This window comes from Triticum dicoccoides, chromosome 7B (genome assembly GCF_002162155.2).
Source record: "Triticum dicoccoides isolate Atlit2015 ecotype Zavitan chromosome 7B, WEW_v2.0, whole genome shotgun sequence".
NCBI lineage: Eukaryota > Viridiplantae > Streptophyta > Magnoliopsida > Poales > Poaceae > Triticum > Triticum dicoccoides.
In genome coordinates, this window is record NC_041393.1 from 92,712,545 (window position 1) to 92,734,626 (window position 22,082).

The window sequence follows — 22,082 nt, forward strand, 5'->3', positions numbered from 1 at the left end:
GTGAAGACCGAAGAAGAGTTTCTCTTAAATCTTGCTCCATTCTCTTCAAGATTCATGGTTCTAGCTTGATGCCATCCTCTCATAATTGTTTTCAATTCTGAGAATTTTTTTCATCCATCCGGAGCAATTCAGGAGTCTTTTCAGTTTGTTTCTCTAGAGCCCAACACCTCATAATTATTCATTCCAGCTTTCAGCCCTCTTCTACAAATCTTACCGGTGCATCGTTCAAATATCCTCTAATCAGTTCATGATCTCTTCGTTCTCATGTATCTAAATCCCCTCAAGTATCTTCATTCGTTTTCCAATTCTTCCCGGTGAATTGTGCCTTTGCTACTTTCATTTTCAATTCTTACGGTGGTTCGTTCAAGATTTCACTTCCTTCATTATCATATCAAATATTCGTTGTTTCCAAATCCCACCAGGGTTCCATCAATACCTTCTCAAGTTTCTGCTATATCTCTCTTAATCCTGTCTACGAGAATTAGTATGCCAAATCTGTTGATTGCCATCAATTTAAATTGATGAAAGATAGGCATGACATAATTTTATTCTTGTTTCATCCAAGTGATCTAGTTTCTTCTTTCCATCATTGTTCATCATGTCACATTTCTCGGTTCGAGATGCTCCATCTTTTCTTTTCTGGAGTTCCAAGTTTTCCGCATTATCTCATCACAAAGCTCCATCTAAATCATTGCAAGGCTTCACCTTGTGTTTTAAACTTCTCTTTCTTTCTATCATCCTTTTATTACTGGAGTTCTTCATGGAGGATCTACTTGGTGGTTCGTATTATTTTCATTCTTCATTTGTTCTTCAAGACTTCTCTCGAGGTGATGATCCGCCAAGCTATACTCAAAATTAAACATGGTGCTCAACACATGTTTTGTTTTGAGGCGTTCAAGTATTCTTCTTCTTGCATTTCGAAGTGCAATTCTTTCTACCTTAGCTTTTGAGGTGGTGTTATATCATTCTTGGCAATTTCCATTCAGGTTTCGCGATTCACATGTTGTCAAGAATGAGGTATTTTAAATCCATCAATCTCTTCTTTGGAGTTATCTTGGTAAAGATTTCACCTAAAGCCTTCCCTAAGGAATGTTGCTATTTGTGGTGCTTATCAATGATCCGAGTTTTCTCCTATCCTCTCAGCGAAACAAATTTTCATCTCTTCTTTGATCTCAAACAAGCAATTGTTTTTCGTTAGTGGAAGAATTTCACGTCAAGTGTTGAGATGTTTCCATAAGCCCACTACAAGCTTATTCTTTTCGTTGTTGGTTTTCCAACAACTCCGTTATAACCTTTTTGGAAGGGTGCTTTCCAAGCTCATTTGTGCCAGATGTTGGCATTTTCTTCTCCATTCTTTTATTCCAATGGCCTATCTTCTATTATTTCTTCCGGAAGCATTGTGATGTTGCACTTTTCACCCATCACCTCGTTTTGTCAAGATCATGTTGTTTTCCTTACTTATCCATTTAACTGGAGTGTTGTGTTCTCATTCAAGTTCTTTCATGTTATCAAGTTTTGCCTCTCTTTTCAACCCGAGTGCTGTCTGAAATCCTTCTTACCCATTGTGCCATTCTTTCAATAGTTCCGGAGGCAGTGTGTTGTTGATTTCATCAAGTATCTTCCCATCTTCTCAAGTTCATGTTCTATTCCTTCCATGTTCAACCGGAGTGCTGCCCGAATTCTTCCTCTCTCATCTTGTTTTAACCGGGGTGGTTTCGAATTCTATCTTGTCCATTAAACTCTTGATTCATGTCTTTGCAACCTTCAAGTTCTCGTAATGTTCCTTGTTCCTCTTTTCCAATGGATTATTTGCAATCTCGTTCATCTCTATTGTACTCTTTCTTTTTAATTGCTCAACCTGTCAAGGTTCGTGGTTTCACTTGTTCGTCAAAGAAGCAACTTAGTTTTACCTCTTCTCTTCCTCTTCCGTTTCTCTCCGGTGCCATCCTAGATCTCGGGACGAGATCCTCTTGTAGTGGTGGAGTGTTGTAACGCCTCGAGACCAACGCTCCAGTCGCCTTCCATATTTTTTGTTGATGTCGTGTGTTTTACTTTTGTTTGTTGCTTTTCTTCATGTCATCATTTGCATTGCATCGGCACTCCTTTGTCATCATGTTTTAAAACTTGCATCCGTTCGTAGTTTCCGTGTCCCGCTTTGTCTTCGCTGTCCATTTTGAGACCAACCGGGTTCTCGTTTCCCTCTTGTTTGACCACCTTATCTCTTTGCACAGCCATGGACTCTCTTTCGCAACCTCGTGCACGTCCGAATGCTTCCCGAACCCGACCCGCACAGTCATGACCGTTGAGTCCAGATCATCCCCAAACATCTATAAAATATCTCCGTTTTCTTATTTGGATTCCCTAACCTATTTTTCTCAACCACCCGATCTAAATCGGAGGGTCCAATTGAACCTCTACCCAAAATCCACTTGCTATATAAAGACCAACTCTAAAATCTAGGGACATGTCCCATCGATCCGTCTTGGCCGCCGCCACTGTCTTCCTCGGGATCTCATCCTGATCCAATCCACCAAGCAGCGCTCCCCCATGTCCCTCCTCGATCCCCTCGCCAAGCCAACCATCGAAGCCTGCAGCCTCCTCCCACCTTGGGATCATCTACCGGCCAACCCGAGCCCCTCCTGCGCCCGAGCCTTCCGGCCTTGAACTCCAGCCAAGCTCTCCTCGTGCTCGGCAGCCATGGCGCCCGAGGCCTCCTGTCTCCTCGTCGCACGCGCCTTCCTCCGTGCTCATGCCCGAGCGGGAGCATCCCGTGCAGCAGCGAACGGCGCCTGGCCTCGCCACATCTCCGCGCTGCCAGCGAGTTTCGTCCAAGATGAGTGCCGCCGCTCCCTTCTTCTCCTTCCCGGTGCTCCCCGTTCCTCTCGATCTCTCTCATCCCTCTCTCTCTTTTCTTCAGCAGGAGCTCCCGCAAGATGTCAGGAACGAGACCCCATGTTCTTGCTTCGACCAAATCACGCCGCCATCCTCTGCCTTTGCCGTCCGCTGCTGTACTCCACCAGATCCGGCTGGCCTCTGCCGCCCTTGCCTGTTCCTGGCCGGATCCCGCCGACTGGGCCCCGTCCGCCGAGCTCCCTGCAGCGCTGGAGTCCCGCCGCTTCCCTTCCCTGCATCGCCGCCAAGGCCTCGTCGTCGGAGTCCCGTGCGTCGTCTTGTCCGTTGACCGGTCCCGCTGCTGCGTCTTCTTTTTGAGGGAGACGAGCGCCATGACCGCAAGCCCGCGCCCCTGCCTCGCATTGACCGCGCCTCGCTCAAGCGCGCGCTTGGGCTCTTCCTTCCCTCCAGCGCCCCAAGGCCCAGCCTGCTCCAGCTCGTCGCCGCACCAACTCCAGATCGGGGCCATAGCCCATGGGTGAGCAGCCCCCAGCGCCCCTTTGTTTTTTTTCTGCCGATTGGGCCAGCCAGATTCGGCCCGTGACTTGTTTTTTTCTGTGCTACGAATTTGTCTATTATCCAGAGTTTGCTGTTTTACAGAAAAGACCCCCATCTTCATGCATTTATATCTCTCAAACCGTGCATCGGATTAAAATGATTTATATATGTAAAATGCTTAGAATTTTGTGTAGATTAATAATAATTTGCCACTTTCATCCATGTTAAATATTTTTAAACATGCTGTTTGCTTAAACTTGCTCAAATGCCATGTTGAAATGATTTATTTCATAACTAAATAACCGTAGCTCCAATTTTAATAAACTTTATATGTAAATGGGGTAGAAAAATGCCTAGATTAACATGGTGCACTTTGTTTTACTATTTAACAACTCTAAAATTGTGTTTAGGGCAGAACAGTACCAAATTCATAATTTGCATATGAGGATTTTCCGGAATTGTTGTTTGTTGTTCCGGCCTCATTTAAACTTGTCTAGATAGGTAGTTTTTCATATGCTTCACCCCTTGCCATGTTTAACAACATTTAATATTGTTTGGTAGCTTAAACGAGATTAAACTACATATGTCAATGTGGTGTTTCGTCAATATGCAACTCATTGCATATTGAGCTCCACTTAACTTGTAGTATTGTTTGTTGCACTTTGCCATGCCATGCCTCATTAAACCGAACATGCATCATACTTGATTGTGCATCATGCCATGTTTGTGCTTGCGTGTTTACCATGTTGTTTGCTTCTTTCCGGGTTGCTTCTCTCGTTAGCTTCGGTTTCGTTACGGAGTTGTGAGGATTCGTTCGACCACGTGCGCTTGTCTTCTTCACGGACTCGTTCTTCTTCCTAGCGGGATTTCCGGCAAGATGACCATCACCTTGGATCTCACTACTATCATTGCTATGCTAGATTGCTTCGTTCTATCGCTTTGCTGCGCTACCTATCTCTTGCTCGTCAAGCCTCCCAGTTTGCCATGTCATCCTCTAACCTTTTTCACCCTTCCTAGCAAACTATTGCTTGGCTATGTTACCGCTTTTGCTCAGCCCCTCTTATAGCATTGTTAGTTGCAGGTGAAGTTGAAGATTGCTCCATGATGGACAGGATTATGTTGGGATATCACAATATCTCTTATTTAATTAATGCATATATATACTTGGTAAAGGGTGGAAGACTCGGCCTTATGCCTGGTGGTTTGTTCCACTCTTTCCGCCCTAGTTTCCGTCATATCGGTATTATGTTCCCGGATTTTGCATTCCTTACGCGGTTGGGTGATTTATGGGACCCCCTTGACAATTCGCTTTGAATAAAACTCCTCCAGCAAGGCCCAACCTTGGTTTTACCATTTGCCTCACCACCACCTATACCTTTCCCTTGGGTCGGCCAACCCGAGGGTCATCTTTATTTTAGCCCCCCCGGGACAGTGCTTCTCTAACTGCTGGTCTGAACCGAGCAACCTGCGGGGCCACCTCGAGGAAACTCGAGGTCTGGTTTTACTCGTAGCTTGACTTATCCGGTGTTGCCCTGAGAACGAGATATGTGCAGCTCCTATCGGGATTGTCGGCGCATCGGGCGGCTTTGCTGGTCTTGTTTTACCATTGTCGAAATGTCTTATAAACCGGGATTCCAAGACTGATCGGGTCTTCCTGGGAGAAGGAATATCCTTCATTGGCCGTGAGAGCTTGTGATGGGCTAAGTTGGGACACCCCTGCAGGGTATAAACTTTCAAGAGCCGTGCCCGCGGTTATGTGGAAGATGGGAATTTCTTAATGTCCGGTTGTAGATAACTTGACACCAGATTCGAATTAAAACACATCAACCACGTGTGTAGCCATGATGGTATCTTTTCGGCGGAGTCCGGGATGTGAACACGGTTTTGGGTTATGTTTGACGTAAGTAGGAGTTCAGGATCACTTCTTGATCATTGCTAGCTTCACGACCGTTCCGTTGCTTCTCTTCTCGCTCTTATTTGCGTATGTTAGCCACCATATATGCTTAGTCGCTGCTGCAACCTCACCACTTTACCCCTTCCTTTCCCATTAAGCTTTGCTAGTCTTGATACCCATGGTAATGGGATTGCTGAGTCCTCGTGGCTCACAGATTACTACAGCGACAGTTGGAGGTGCAGGTTATGCGATGATCATGACGCGAGAGCGATGTTTGCTTGTCTTGAGTACTTCTTCTGCTTCTTCTTCGATCAGGGGATAGGTTCTAGGTCGGCAGCCTGGGCTAGCAGGGTGGATGTCGTTTGAGCTTTTTTTTTGTGTTTCTACCGTAGTCGGATGTTGGTCTTATGTATGATGTATTGATGTATTCGTGTTGCATTCCATGCCTCTTGTATGTATCCCCATCTATTATGTAATGTTGATGTAATGATATCCACCTTGCAAAAGCGTTTCAATATGCGGTTCTATCCTTGGTGGGACCTTCGAGTCTCTTTCGGATAGTATCGCATATTGGGCGTGACAATCTCCGAAGAGGAAGGACGATAGCTTTTGGCGGAAATTCATGCTGGACTCGACGGCCACCACGCTGCAGCTCGGGCCCTTGTAAGAAAGGCTTTCCGTACAGGTTTCTACAGGCCGACAACCCGAGCGGACGCATAGGACCTCGTCCAACATTGCGTCGGTTGCCAGCTTTTTGCAAATCAAAGCCATATGCCACCTATCGCTTTCCAAACAATCCCCATAACTTGGCCCTTCGCGGTCTGGGGGCTCGATATGGTTGGACCCCTTAAAGGAGGAAGCCATAAGAAAAAAATACTTGTTGGTCATGGTAGATAAATTCACCAAATGGATAAAGGCAAAACCAGTTAAAACTGCCGAATCCGGACCAGTGATAGAATTTATATCCGGAGTCGTACACCGTTACGGTGTCCCCCACAACATCATCACTGATAACGGCTCCAACTTCACAGGCGACGAGGTGAAAACTTGGTGCGACAAGATGGGCATTAAGCTCGATATGCCTCTGTCTATCACCCCCAAGCAAACGGTCAAGTCAAACGAGCAAATGGTCTTATTATGAGCGGCATCAAAGCCAGACTAGTGCGATCCTTGAAGGAATCAGATACGCACTGGGTCGAGGAGCTCGACTCCGTACTATGGGGACTGTGGACCATGCCAAATCACACCACTGGATACACACCATTTTTTATGGTGTACGGTGCAGAGGCAGTACTACCCTGCGATATCATTCATGACTCACCTTGAGTGCACATGTACAAGGAGAGAGAAGCCAAACTAGATCGGCAGGACAGTTTAGATGCCCTGGAGGAGGAGCGGGATGTCACGAAGTCCCGTTCTGCATTTTATCAGCAACAGGCTCGAAGGTATCAAAGCAGAGAAGTACGGGCCAAAACTTATAACATTGGCGAACTCGTTCTATGCCTACCGGAGAAGAAAAAGGACAAGCTCAAGCCCAAGTGGGAGGGTCCCTTCATCATTGATAAAGTTCTCACCAGAGGAGCGTACCGTCTACGTGATGCATCAGATAACCGACTCGAGCCGAACCCATGGGACGCGGCCAGACTCCAAAGATTCTACGCCTAGTGCCGAACTCAGTGTTCGTCTCCATACCTCCGCTTTTTTAAGTTATGTCCTCTTTCTTTCTTTCTTTCCTTTTTTATATATAGCCTTAAAAGCTTCAAGTATGCTTTGACCACACACTATTGCCGCGCTACGCGCGCTCAATATACCTGGGGGATTCTTATACAGAAGCTTAATATAATTATCTTCTGGGCTTTATGCCCACCACATATGCGTCATTTATCCATATGTGCCTTTTTTCACCACTATATGCATCGATATGACTTAAGTTTTGGCCAAGCTGGGTTGCCTGGCTCTTGTGTTTATGCCCTAAGTTCCCGTTAATTCGGCTAGGGCATAAGGGTCAGCCGGATGTGTACCTCAGACTGGGTGAAGCTGAAAGCTAGCGTTCTTAAGGGAATATTCGGTCGGTGAACAAAAGATGTCTTTTACTTATTACAAAACATGCCCCCAGATGCTTATATCCTGTGTCACTTTTTGCAATTCGGACATGCACATTAATGCATGCACACCCAGGGAAAGGAACCCTTAATGGAACTATTCTCCCTGGAAGATGTTTCTTACTACCCATGTAATATAACATAGCTAGTTGGGTACTTGTCTGTTCAAGCACTTATGACCCCTACACCTGGTTTCCACGCGTGCCCCGGTTTTCACATAACTGAGCGGGTATTCAGATACACTCCGGACTGTCGGGTCCAGAGGTTGAAGTGAAAAGGTCCGCCAAGGCAAATGATTTACAATCCGGCTAGGGACAAAATATGTCCTTTGAAGTACAAAGTCACTTAGACTGACTAAATTCTTCTTCTATACCATCCAACATGCTGTCTAGCCTACAATCCTATTGGGAATACTTTGTGGCTAAAGCTTCCTAGTCATATACCAGATTAACAAGGATCTCTTTCCCATCTGACCCTACAGGTCCGACCTCGGCCATATGGTTTGGGTCAGCCTTGGTGTATCGCGTCTTCACCATGGCCCAGGCTTCCCTTGCACCTTTCGGAAGGCCGATATCTTCCATAGTCGGAAGCGCCGCCGCGCTCCCTTGATCATCTCCACAAGCTCTCCCATGCCTCCGGGCAGGGATGCGGACGGCCACAAGGGTTGGGCAATACCCTGCATCACCTGCCGAATTTGTCCGTGCAACTGTGAGAGTTCTTGGAGAAGATCGCCTGCAGATCCGGGCATCTCCTCTTCGGGATGACCTGTCAGCATACCTACAGATATAATTCTATTAGCTTGTTTCTTTGCCGAACTGTATAAAGGTTCGTTCGAGCACTCACTAAAAATGTCGCGTCGAAGCCGCTTATTCTCCTTCACAGAGTCAGCAAGCTGGCCCTGAACATCTTTTAATTCAACGTTCAGCCGGGTCTTGGCGTCCTTGAGATCATTATTCTCTCAAATAACCCATGTAAGCACGCGCTTGCCAGCCTCTAGCTGTCTTTGAACATGTTGCTCATTTTTGATACGATCTCCGGATTGTTTCCGGGATTGTGTGTAGAATCTATTGTCAGATTTGCATGCATGCCGAATACTAACTGGTACATGTCAATACATTATTTTTGATCAAGACAAGTATTACCAGATGAGGCCTTCTTGGACTCCTCCATTTCGGTGACTGCGGCCGTAGCTGGGCTTTGCACTCCTCCGGCTCTTTAGACAGTTGGGTATTCTTCTCTGTAAGAACCTATGCATATAATTGATCCTTAAATTAGTTGTGCCAACCGTTTCAAGTCTCAGGGGCTACTGATATACATACTTATCAGATTTTATTACTTGTATATCCTTTACATACTTGTTCGTAGCTCTGGCGAGGCCATCTTGAGCAGCTCGGATGTACGCGTCCCCTGAGTTGAAGGCATTGAACGCCTCTTCAGAGAAATTAGGGTCGTGTAGTGTGGCCCGTCGGTGCCTGTGATTCATGGCGCTCTCCACTTCGGAGTTTGTAGCGGGTAATCTATCCGCATCGTCTGTAGGAGGACCATCCGACATTGTCCCCGCGTTAATCTCCGCCCTTGAATCTGGCCTCGGAGTCCGGCTGGTGGAGGCGTGACCCGCAGGCTCTCCGGATACAGTCCGGCGAGCGCTTTTTCTGCCGGGGAACCATGGACATTGTTATATTTTAAGGACGATAATTGCGTAGCAGGTTTTTAATCATACCTCTGCGACGGCGTCTCGGTCCTGACTGCCTTCCTTTTAAGCTGACCCGGCTTCGGTGCTCCTTGTTGATGAGTCGCCGCGGGTTCGGCACGGTGTCCCGATGGCCTTCCCTGTAAAACGCAATACGGATGCGGTGGGTAAGGCGCAAAGAGGGTGTCCTCCTTGTAAATTGGGACTCTGGTTTTACTTACATGAGATGCAGGGAGTAGGCCAGGATAATCAGCTATGATGGCCAACAAGGCACCATCACAACTTAATTGATAAAATGTCCTGTCGATGAGCTCCACAAATATGTCCGGATCTTCTTCAAGTCCGGGGTCGAGGGCCCGGTCGGGGTCCTCTGGCTGTGGAGACGGGCTGTGGACCTCCCTCATTGCTTTTCGCAGTTCCTGCTATGAATTGGCAAGGTAAATATTTGTGATGAGGAATGAAAAGATTGGAATAAAAAGTGGCAGCTCACCCAGCTTGGGGGTTGTACATGGAGAATCCATCCCGTGGCTTAATACGGATGAACTCATCTTCTTCTCCTTTGAACAAGTCGAACAATATTTTCGCGAGAGCGGCGGCAGAGTGGCGTCGTCTTCTCCGTTGAAGTGCCACATGGGTTTCCCCCGATACTCAAGTGGCTATACCCCCCTCATTATACATATTGACATGACCTCAATTATTGTCAATCCTGACCTGGCCAGCGTTTTTATCCTGTCCATCAGGAAAAGGACCTCTCTGTTATCTTCCTCCTGGGTGCTCCGGGGCGCCAACTGTGGCGTTTCTTCAACGGGTCATTTGCAAACTCAGGAAGGCCCATCCAAATAGGGTCCGGAAGGGGAACGTCCTCCATATAAAACCACTTCGAAGGCCAGTCTTCAGATGTCTTCTTCGGAGTACCGAACAGGTATCCGGTCCCGGCGATGCGCCATACTTCGGCTCGGCCCACTTGATATATTGACCCCTCCTGAGTACGGGGTACGAGGCAAAATAGCATCTTCCATAGCTCGAAATGAGCTTCGCAGCCCAGAAACAGCTCGCAAAAGGCGACGTAGCCGACGATATGTAAAATGGAGGCAGGGGTGAAATTATGCAGCTGGAGGCCATAGAACTCCAGGAGCCCGCGGAGGAACGGATGGATTGGAAATCCAAGTCCCCTCAGCAATAAAGGGACAAGGCATACCCGCTCCCGCTTGAATGGGTTGGGAAAACTCTCCGCTTGCTCCTCGCCATTGTAGATGGCTAGTCCGGCTCGGACGGGGACCATGTATGCAGGCGGGAGAAACCCCTGGGTCTGCAATTCTACTAATCGGCTGTGGGGAACAGAATACTTCTCCCAATCGCCAGGCTTGGTGCTGCGGGAGCGAGAGGAGGAGCCGCGACGGCCGGCCATGATGGGATGGATTTTTCCAGGCGCGCTCCGATGGATACTCGCTGGGGGAAGATGGCGTGATTTGGATCTGAGGATCCCTGTCTCTTTAAATGGACGATTTACTTACATGGTCAGGGTGGCAAATGTAAAAATGCCCCGACTTCTCGCATTCGCTCGACACGTGGAGATAGCCATTATTACGGCACATAAGTCAAGGAGTGCAACATTGATGGGAAGCCAGATACTGCTCGTCACAACAGATACTCTGGAGAATTTGGAGAAGAACCCGCCTTGCAATGCCGAAGACAATCTGCGCGTCAGACTCATCGTCATTGAAGCCTGGTTCAGGGGCTACCAAGGGAGTCCGGGATTAAGGGGTCCTCGGATAGCCGGACTATATACTTTGGCCGGACTGTTGGACTATGAAGATACAAGATTGAAGACTTCGTCTCGTGTCCAGATGGGACTCTCCTTTGCGTGGAAGGCAAGCTTGGCAATTCAGATGTGTAGATCTCCTTCTCTGTAACCGACTCTGTGTAACCCTAGCCCTCTCCGGTGTCTATATAAACCGGAGGGGTTAGTCCGTAGGACAACAACAATCATAATCATAGGCTAGCTTCTAGGGTTTAGCCTCTACGATCTCGTGGTAGATCAACTCTTATAATACTCATATCATCAAGATCAATCAAGCTGGAAGTAGGGTATTACCTTCATCGAGAGGGCCCGAACCTGGGTAAACATCGTGTCCCTAGCCTCCTGTTATCATTAGCCTTAGACGCACAGTTTGGGACCCCCTACCCGAGATCCGCCGGTTTTGACACCGACAGCGGGCATCGTAGCAGCTAGCTTAGCCAGCAATGGTAGCTGACGCTGCTTCTTGTCTTGCTCCTCCTAGTCGATGCTATTACTATTTCTGCCTGAAACACCTGCGCATGTAGCAAAAAAAATCAGAGATATAAAATAACAGTAGAGGGATTGTACGCCGTGCCACCCTTAGGCCGCCTCCTGCGCAATTTTCAAACCTCTGCATGCCTTAATTGCTTCTGCAACGCCCTCCTAGAGGGAGGAAAAACAGAGAGAGGTCATTTGAACTCCTTTTCCGCTCTGTTTCTGGTCTTAGCGGACGTACGTGGGCAGGGCCAACACAGGGTCGCAACTATAGGAGGTGCGCTTCAGTTTGACGGCAGTTCACTCAATGTTGTTGTAGATGACAAGATCTTCTCCCCCTTCGACGATGCACCTGACCCGCTGCTCCAGGGAGGTCACATCCCGCTGTGGAGGAGGACCAAAGTCTCTGAACAATATTGCTGGTCTATTAAAATAGTTTGGCAAACTGGAATATTTATAGTTCCCTAGGTTGGTAGTCCATGATTTTATAGCGGGATACGTACCCGTCATCTTAACAAAAAGATCATGATCACATATAATTTGTAGGAACGACAATTTACAATCATGGAAGTCTGACTGGCAAACCCCTGCAGACTTGTCCATATACAATGACACCTGATGAACAGATGCTTAATTATGCACATCAGTACTTGGATTTCATAAATCAACAGTAAAAAGAAACAGTTCAATCTTCAGGCAAAGAAAACCAAATCAATAGTCAAAAGTGTAAATAAGTTCAAACAAACACATATATGAGATTAGATGATCATAGCTGAAAAGAAACAGTTCGATCTTCTAGCAAAGCAAAGACTTATTTTGCAGAGAAATTTCAGGAATTCAAAAGAATAAATAACAAAGAACCAAGGGGAGGGACAAATTTAATGTGGCAGGCTTCATTACCATCTCAAAAACTTGGCGTGGCTCAATGATTGATAAAGGGTCCTAACAGAAGAAAGCAAGATTGTTGTTCAATGGCTTCGCCAAGTTTAAACCTGTTTTACACGGACCAGTGATGCCACCTGGCTTACGTTGTCCTCATTCTCGCGATAACCACCACCGGGCTCAGGGATTCTCAACAAAAAGAACACCAGGCTCAGGCAGCGGCCATCGCCGCTCCTCGTGTTGCTTGCCTTCTTGGGCACAAGGGAGTAAGATGGATAAGCTCTGTCTATATTCAGCTCAGGTACAGGGGGGCGTGTTTATATACACGAGGAGTATAGAGGGAGGAGAGAGTTATCGTTACAACAGAACATGGCGATCACGCCGTACATGCAAGCGAGGGCGAAGCCGATGTGCGTGGGAGCGTGGGCGTGGGCGCCTGGAGACTCGCTCCTGTAGTTATCCATCATCTGAACGTGGGGCTGTACCATGTTTCCAACACCCCCCTGCAGCCGAAACGGGGTGCTCGCCAACATTGAGGCTGGAACGAAAGTCCATGAACACACTCGTAGGGAGCCCTTTCGTGAAGATGTCGGCGAACTGGGAGGAAGTCGGCACATGTAGTACGCGCACCTTGCCGAGAGAGACACGCTCCCGGACGAAATGAAGGTCAATCTCCACGTGCTTCGTGCGCTGGTGCTGGACGGGGTTGCTGGACATGTACATGGCGCTGATGTTGTCGCAGTAGACCACGGTGGCGCGTATCGGTGGACGGCACAGCTCGGTGAGCAACTGCCGCAACCAACAAGCTTCGGCGACGGCGTTGGCGATGCCCCGGTACTCAGCCTCCGCGCTCGAGCGGGAGACCGTGTTCTGCCGCTTGGAGGACCAGCTGACGAGGTTGTTGCCGAGGTAGACCGCGAAGCCGGACGTAGAATTGCGGGTGTCAGGGCACCCGGCCCAGTCGGCGTCTGAATAAGCCGTCAGGTCGCTGCTGGTGGAGCGGAAGAAGTGCAGGCCGAGGTGAGCAGTCCCACGAACATAGCGGAGGATCCGCTTGACCATCTGGTAGTGAGCCTCCCGCAGATCGTGCATGAATAAGCAACACTGTTGGACGGCGTATGACAAGTCCGGGCGCATGAGAGTAAGGTACTGAAGCGCGCCCGTGAGGCTACGATAGAGCGATGGGTCATGGAAAGTGGGGCCGGCGGCAGCGGAGAGCTTGGAAGTGGTGTCTACTGGAGTGGAGACGGGTTTGCAGTTCAACATCCCGGCACGCTCAAGAATTTCCAGGGCATATTGTTCCTGGGAGAGGTGGAGACCATCGGTGGTGTGGTGGACATTTATCCCCAGGAAGTGGTGGAGAGAGCCCATGTCTGTCATGGAGAACTCGCGATGGAGCGCGGAGATGATGGACTCGAGGAACGTGGCGGTGTTGGCAGTGAGAATTATGTCGTCGACGTACAGAAGCAAGTACGCCATGTCATTGCCGCGGTGGAGAGAGAACAGGGAGGAATCCGCCTTGGATGCCGCGAAGCCGAGGCTTAGGAGGTACGAGGTGAAGCGGGCAAACCAAGCACGCGGGGCCTGCTTGAGGCCGTACAGGGAGCGGTTGAGACGACACACGTCCCGCGGCCGCGCAGTGTCAATGAAGCCGGCTGGTTGGGTGCTGTAGACCGTCTCAGCGAGGTGCCCATGGAGGAAGGCATTCTTGACGTCGAGCTGGTGGATGGGCCATGAGCTGCCGGCGGCAAGACTGAGGACGACGCGGATCGTGGCAGGTTTGAAGACGGGACTGAAAGTCTCGCCGTAGTCCACCCCAGCCTGCTGTGTGAAGCCACGGAGCACCCACCAGGACGTGGTCTTCGGCCTGGTACTTGCACAGGACGAACCAGAGCAGCTGCCTCCACTTCGAGTAGTTCCCGGAGTCCAGAGACAGCTTGAACGAGATGTAGGAAGAGATGTTAACATGATGCATGGATGGAGCAGGGGCGACGGGAACCTGGGGTGGAGCGAGGGCGAGAGCCTGAGGGTTGGGCCGCAGGGCGCGCAGAGGAGGGGCCGCGGCGACGGGGGGCTGGCGCAGGGCGCGAGCGTTGGGGGAGACCGGTGCCGCGGCGAAAGGCCGCGCAAGAGGGGCGACGGGCGCCGGTGCGGCCGGCGCTGGCTCGGGGGCGACGCACGGAAGGATGAAGGGCGCGTCGGCGTCCCCGAAGGAACGAGTGCGACGGAGCGAACGTCGGAAGCTCATGGCGGAAGCAAGGGAGGAATCGGTGGATGTCTGATACCAAGTAAGATGGATAAGCTCTGTCTATATTTAGCTCAGGTACAGGGGGGCGTGTTTATATACACGACGAGTACAGAGGGAGGAGAGAGTTATCGTTACAACAGAACGTGGCGATCACGCCGTACGTGCAAGCGAGGGCGAAGCCGACGTGCGTGGGAGCGTGGGCGTGGGCGCCTGGAGACTCGCTTCTGTAGTTATCCATCATCTGAACGTGGGGCTGTACCATGTTTCCAACAAAGGGTGGTGCAGACATTCTCGACTTCCTGCAGATCCCAATGCATCGACGTGCCAACATCTAGCAGTAGAACCAGCCCTTCCTAGATGGCAATTGGCAAGTCAAATGCGTCAGGGTACTGCAAGAACAATGTACTGCCTTCCTGTCTACGCCTGTAAAATAGTACTATATCTACACATGGCGAGAGGAGCTGCGTGCCCTCCTCCACTCGTGGCCGCCGGCAGCGCTGCCTCTTCCCATCCTCAACCTCCAGCTCGCCGACCCCCACCCTCTCCATCCCCGGCCTTGACCTTGCTGGCACCCGCCCTTTCCATCCCCGTCCGTGAGCCTGCTAGCGCCACCCTCCAATCCCCTTACTCGAGCCCCCTCGTCTCGAGCGCAGCACAACTTCCCATCCTCTGCCTCTACGCAGATCGGCCCCCTCGAGCTCCGGAGCCGGACGCCAGTGGCGCACCCCATCCTCTACCTTCCGCGAGGTCACGACCAATTGGTGGAGGGGAGCCGTGAACGGCGAAGAAATCCACTGGTGAGGAGGAGATGGGATTGGGAGGAAGAAGGCGGCCGACGGCGCGCGGTGAGGCTGTGCGGGGCCGGGCAGGAGGCGGCTGGCGGCGCGCAGGGCATGGTAGGAGGTGGGTGGGGTGGGGCGAAGCGTCGTGAGGTAGAGCGTGGCTGCCTTTTTTCCCCTTCATTCATACCGGTTCAATCTGTACCGCGGGTTGAATTCCAAAAGCTACAGGGACCTTTTCATATAAAAAAACGCGACGGTGAACTCGACAGATTCAACCTGTGCTTTTTCTTTAGAACATAGACGTCAGAGACGTCCGACTTTAAATTAATAAAGCCCACAACTTAGGCAGAGCATCACAACCACAGGACCAACACACGGCGCCAGACATGAGGCAATTAAGTTAAGGGAACGGTCGCGAGACGAGCGAATAAGAGCGGTACAAGGCGTTATCAGCCAAAACAAATGAGCATGCAGGATCAGGAGGTGCTAGGACCAAAAGGGGCTGCCCATCCCTATGCGGCAGCCAACGGATCGGACGATGGGGCTCGGGACTCGGAGTAGACGGAGCGCAGACGACAAATAGCTTGGCGGTGGAGATCAGAGTCCTGTTGTCTTCCCAGCGGAGCCCATTGCTGCAAGAACACGATGCATTTGAAGATAACGTCAGCGGGATGCGAGGGAAACACAGCCTCAATAGTAAACTTGTTACGGATATTCCAAATAGCCCATAGCATAGCCACCGCACAAGTCCACATGACCCTACGAGACGTGCCTTGAACCAGAGACAAGGAAGACACGAGCTCAGATCGGGAGCGTGGATCCCAATCCACTCCCGCGGCCGCACGGACCGCGCTCCAGGCAAAACGAGCCAAAGAGCACCGGAAGAAAGCGTGGTTAGCATCTTCCGGGACCACGCACAGCGCACAGGGGCCGGAGGCGGGGCCATTGCGTTTAGCAAGGTTAATAGAGGTAGGAAGGTGATCTTGGCAAAGTTGCCAAAGGAAGACCTTGATCTTGAGGGGAATTTTAGCCTTCCAAAGCCCCGTGGCCGCCGACGGGATCTGGCCGCGGGAAAGCTCTCTGTATAGGGAATTGACAGAGAATTTACCAGAGCCCGAAAGCCTCCAAGAGATCGTGTCCGCGGAATCCCACAGGTGGACGTCCGCAAGCAAAGCTCGAAGGTGATCCCAATCCGCCAACTCCGGCCCCGTTAGTTCGCGCCTGAAATTAATGCAGGGAGGGGAGGCGCTAAGAGCCGAAGCAACTCGTTGGTCGGGCTCGACTGCTATGGAGTAGAGTTGGCGAAACTCCGACCATAAAGGCCGCTGGCCAATCCAAAGATCAAGCCAGAAACGCGTGGAGCGCCCATTGTTAACCCCAAACTTCGCACCCCTGGCAAAGAAGGGTTTAAGGGATTGAATGGAGTTCCAAAAAGGTGACCCTCGAGAAGCCGTGTCAAAGAAATTCCCCTGCGGGAAATATTTCGCACGGAGGAGGTCGATCCAAAGGCCAGTCTCTCCCTGAGACATTTTCCAGATCCACTTGCACATTAGTGCGATGTTCATCAGCTTGGAGTTGATGATCCCAAGGCCCCCCTGGGCTTTAGGACGGCAAATGGCCTGCCATTTAACCATATGGTATTTCTGTTTTGGTCCCGCTCCTTCCCAAAAGAAACGGGACCGCGGGGTATCCAACTTAGAGTGCACCCCATCCGCCAGCAAGAACAAGCCCATGGCAAACATGGAAAGGGAAGAGAGGCTGGAGTTGGTTAGGATTAGTCTAGCCCCTGAAGACATAAAACGACCCCTCCACGGGCAAACCCTGTCCGCAACCTTGGAGGAGAGAGGTTCCCAATCGGCAATAGAACACTTCTTCGCCGCAATGGGGAGACCGAGGTAGGTGAACAGGAACTGTCCAAGTTTGCAGTTAAGCAAGTTCGCGACCTGCTGACTTTCGGTCGCGTCCATCCCTATGGACACCACGTCACTTTTGTGGAAATTGATTTTAAGACCTGACATAAGTTCAAAGCACAACAGTATTGCCTTGACCGAAGCGATACTGTGTGTATCGGGCTCGAATAGGAGAAGTGTGTCGTCTGCATATTGCAAGTGTGACACTCCCCCCGGGATCAGATTGTCCACCATTCCCCTGATGTGGCCGGCCAAACGAGATCTATCGAGCATGGCGCCTAATGCGTCCGCCACAAAGTTAAACAACAACGGCGAGGCTGGGTCCCCTTGACGCAGCCCGCGCTTGTTGCGGAAGAAGTTCCCTACTTCTCCGTTCACCGCAATCGCCGTTTGGCCTCCCGAGACCAACTGCATCATGTGATGAACCCAAACCGACGAGAATCCTCGATCCAGGAGGACTTGTCGGAGAAACACCCAGTTCACATGGTCGTATGCCTTCTCAAAATCAAGTTTCAGGAGAATCGCGGGCTGTCGAGCGCGTTTTAGGGAGTGGACTATTTCTTGGAGGACCAACGGCCCCTCCAAGATGTTACGGCCATGAAAAAGCCGACTGGTTCCTACTAATAATGCGGTGAGCTATCGGAGACAAGCAAGTTGAACATTCCTTAGCACAAATTTTAAACGGAACATTAATCAAAGTGATGGGGCGGAAAAGCCTAATATGATCTGCGCCCGGGACCTTGGGGATCAGAGAGAGAACCCCAAAGTTCAGGCGAGAGATATCTACCGTACCCCGCATAAAACCATTGCAAACTTCAAAAATAGGGCCTTTAAGCACTTGCCAAAACCGCTTAAACATCGCCACCGGCCACCCATCCGGCCCGGGCGCAGTATCGGATTTCATACCCAGCGTCGCCTTGTCAATCTCCTCTGGGAGGAAGGACAATCCCAGGCCCTCATTTTCCTCGTCCGTGACCCGCAACACAGGGTCCCACACATCCGCCCTAAGCCGGGCCCGGGATTCCTCCCTGCAACCCATAAGTTGTATGTAAAACTCATAAATGTGACGGATGATATCCTGTTGCCGCAAAAGGAGCCCCTGCTCAGATTGCAGTCTCAGGATGGCGCACTTACGACGTCGGCCATTAGCGTAGGCATGGAAATACTTAGTATTCGCGTCGCCCTTGAGCGTCCACTTAATACCACCATGCCTGCGCCAGTACTCCTCCTCGGCTCTAAGGAGGGACTCGACTTGGGCTTCAAGCGCGTAGCGCTGAGCCCAGTCATGCTCCGAGAAGACCTGCATGTCCCCCGCTGCGTCCAACTGGGCGAGCTCCTCGGTCAGGCGCGAACGTAACAACTTATCCTCACGCCCTTGTTAGCTCCCCACCTTTTTAGAGCCGCTCGCAAACTCGCCCCAGCGGCAATCCAGAACTCCATCGGCCCGTGCGCACGCCGGACCCGGGCGACGCAATTCTCCCATTTGGAAAGGAAGATTTGCTCAAAGTCCAGAGACTCAAGCCACGCGGTTTCAAAGAAAAAGTGCGGGCTGTGTTTTAACGTTTCCTCCCCCGAGGAGAGAATGAGGGGGACGTGGTACGACCCAATCCTTGTTTCGGCATGCAGAGAGCACAAGGGAAACAACACCTTCCACTCCGAGGACATGAAAACCCTGTCCAAGACCGATCGCACCGGCGTTAGCTGTTTGTTGGTCCAGGTGTATCGTGCCCCCACGCGAGCCACTTCCCTTAGGGCCATGGACGCGATTGCATTATTAAACATGGACACCCTTGTCCAGTTAATAATACCGTTATTTTTGTCCGTGCCCGAACGGATCAAGTTGAAGTCCCCGCCCACGAGCAGAGGAAGGTTGCGCGCGCTCAAAGACACCTCCTTTGTCTGGAGTTCTCCCAAGAACTCGAGCGAAAGCGAGTGATCGGCCAGGCCATACACGACGATCACCTCCCATTCTTGGAGAGTGGCACGGTGGCGCACGTGGGCCGACAGGAAGAAACGGCCAGCGTCCCATGCGACCACCTCAAAGCAAACTAGGTTAACGCCTAGCAGCAAGCCCCCCGAGTGTCCTACCGCAGGCACCCAATGCCAAACAAAACGCTCCAACGGGTCAACGGCTAGGAGGTCCCGATGATTAAAATCGGCCTTGATAGTCTCCTGCAGGCCAACCACGTCAATTTCTTCGTTCCTAATGAACTCTTTTAACTGGGTCCGCCTCCCAGCGTGGCCGAAGCCTCGGATGTTCCAGAAAATAAAACACATTAGATGATGCGATTGTGGAGGCGAATACCGCGAGCGGTAACCGCTTTGGCCACGCGCCGTGTCTTAGCAGGACGACGGTTGGAGGAGGACGGCGCAGCCCCTACTACTATGTCCTCTTGATCGGGCCGCGCGACAGGCACCAGAGAAGCCCCTGCTTCGTCTGCTGCTGGCGCAACGCGGGACAGCGCTGCCTTAGCAAGCGCGGCCTGCGCGATTTCCTTAGCACGAATAAGAGACAGCACTTCGTGCGCTTCCCCCTCGTCAGACATCGCAACTCCACTATCCGCTAAGATACCACCCAAGCACTCATCTGAATATTCTTCAAAGATCGTAAAGCGGGGCATGGGATTACCTTCAATTTAGAGATTCTTCTGTGCCTGCAGGAGCTGGGCCCGCTGGAGGGTTGGCAGGTTGCCCTTGGCACCCTTCGGACGAGAGCTCACCCTCTCCTGTGTCTCCGGGGACACCACCACCGCCTTGGTCCGCCTGGCCGTGGGGATGGGCACCACCTTGGACACCTCCGCACGAAGAGCATCAGAGATGGGAGGGGAGATGACCGACGAGGTGCCCCCAGCCGGGCCCCCAGGGGAGGCCAGCGCCATCACCATCGGTCGCTGCGGGGCAGGCGTGCCTGCACGGACCGAGGGGGGGCTCGTCGGCGCCACTGCAGGAGGCTTGCGGCCCGCCGTCTTCTTCTGGAGCTTCGTCCCGCCATCGCCGAGGCCGGACGCTACCTTGGGAGAGCGTGCCACGACCCGAGGCTTGCCCACCACCGCAGCCACCGGGGAGACCAGCATCGAGCGTCCCTTCGAGTCGCAGGACGCCGAGACCCCCTTGTCGATGTCGAGGCCCATGGTCATGTTGGATCCATATTGGTTGAAGCCCGTCTCGTTGCTGCCCACCACCACTTGGCGCTCCTCCTGGTCCTGTGCAGCGCCCGCCGCTGGAGGCGCAGCCTGCATGTCCTTGTCCTTGAGACCAAGCTTGTCCCAAGTCACCGTGTCTATGGAGTCATCCCCCATGCTCATGTCGTGGTCCTTATCTTTGTCTTCCGGGCCCTTGTCAGCATTGGCTGGTGGAGGAGGAGGAGGAGGGGAAGCCACACCCTGCAGAACGCCCGTCTCGGCCTCCAGGCGGAAGGTGAATCCCTCACTGTTGAACCAAACTTGCACATAGCCCTTGAGCTTGGCCGGAGATCGACACGCGAAGCGCATCCGCACCGGCTCGAGGCCTGACAGCGACGCCTGATGCACCTCCATTGGATGCCCGATCATCACCGTGGCGGCCATGAGGCGGTCCACGCGCCCGTGCTTGGGCGGCACACCCCACAGCTTGACCCAAATGTCTGGCATGATTTCGGCCTTGGGCTCCTCCGGGCGCAATTCCTTGATGTCCGCCATGATGTCGTGGAGGGAGAAGTAGAGCTTGCCGCTGCGGGTCGCCATCCGCAGCATGGCCTTGTCGGGGAAGACGACCGAGAACTGATCGACGCTGATGGCCGACACCTGCCAATCCCACTCCCCTTCGAAGAGATGAGGGAGCTCCGCCTCCAAGATGGGGATTGACAGCTTGCCGGGTTCCGCCGAGATGATCGCCGCGTCCGTCACGAGTGGGGCACGAACCTCCTCACCCTCCGTTTCTACGAAGGGGAGGCAGAAGAAACCCTCGCCAGGGATGGCGTTGCCCATGATCTGCTGCGCCAGAGGCCTCCCCCGCGTGGGGCAGTAAGCTGACGCGTGGCCTTCCTCGTGGCAGATGACGCACACGGGCTTGAAGAGGCACATGTTTTGGTAGTGCCCCACCCTGCCACACTTGAAGCACTCCGGCCCGTGTGCCTCCTCCACGGGGATTGGAGCGTCAGCCGACCCCTTCAAAGCCGCGGGGCTAGCCGCCAGCAGCAACGGCGCCGAGCCTCCCCCCTTATGCTTCGGCTTCTTGGCCTGCGGGTCCCCGCTCTGCTCACCGCCCAGAGGGAGCAGAGACTCCTTCCGCTTGGGCTCTTTCTTCTGTTCGAGCCCGCGACGCCGATACTCCTCCTTCTTCTTTTTCTTGCGCTCGCGCTCCTCCTGTTGCTTCCGCTCCTGCTCTGCTAGCCACCATGGAGGCGGCGGCCCCCAGCCCCCGTCCTCCGCGGGGTTCGCCGGCACCTTGGCGAGCACCTTCGCCCGCAGATCTTTCTCGCGCTGGCGGTCTGCCGCCGGGATCGGAGGAGACATGGGAGGCTTGTCACCACGGCGGGAGCCCATCCTCGCCGCAGTGGCGTACGAGCAAGAAAGGGGAGGGGGAGAGGTGGAGCGGTGCAAACGGCGAGCAAGGTGCCCGAAGTGCCGCACCTGAGAAGGGGATGCGGGAAACCCTAGTGACAGATTTAGGGTTCCCTTTGGCACCCACAGCCACCTATAAATAGGAGCTGGCGGCCGCGACTTCTCCTCCGTGCTGGGCCCGGGCCGAAACGCAGGCACACAGTAGGCCACCGGGCCTGTCGGAGCAGGCCCAAACACAGCGGTGTGCCCCTGCACCCCCTCTGGCACGGGAACGGGCAGGCGCGTCGCTGGGCCCCCCAGCCCCGCTGGCACGGTAACGGGCAGGCCCAACACTGTGCCCCCCAGCCCACCCCCTGGCAGGCTGGGCT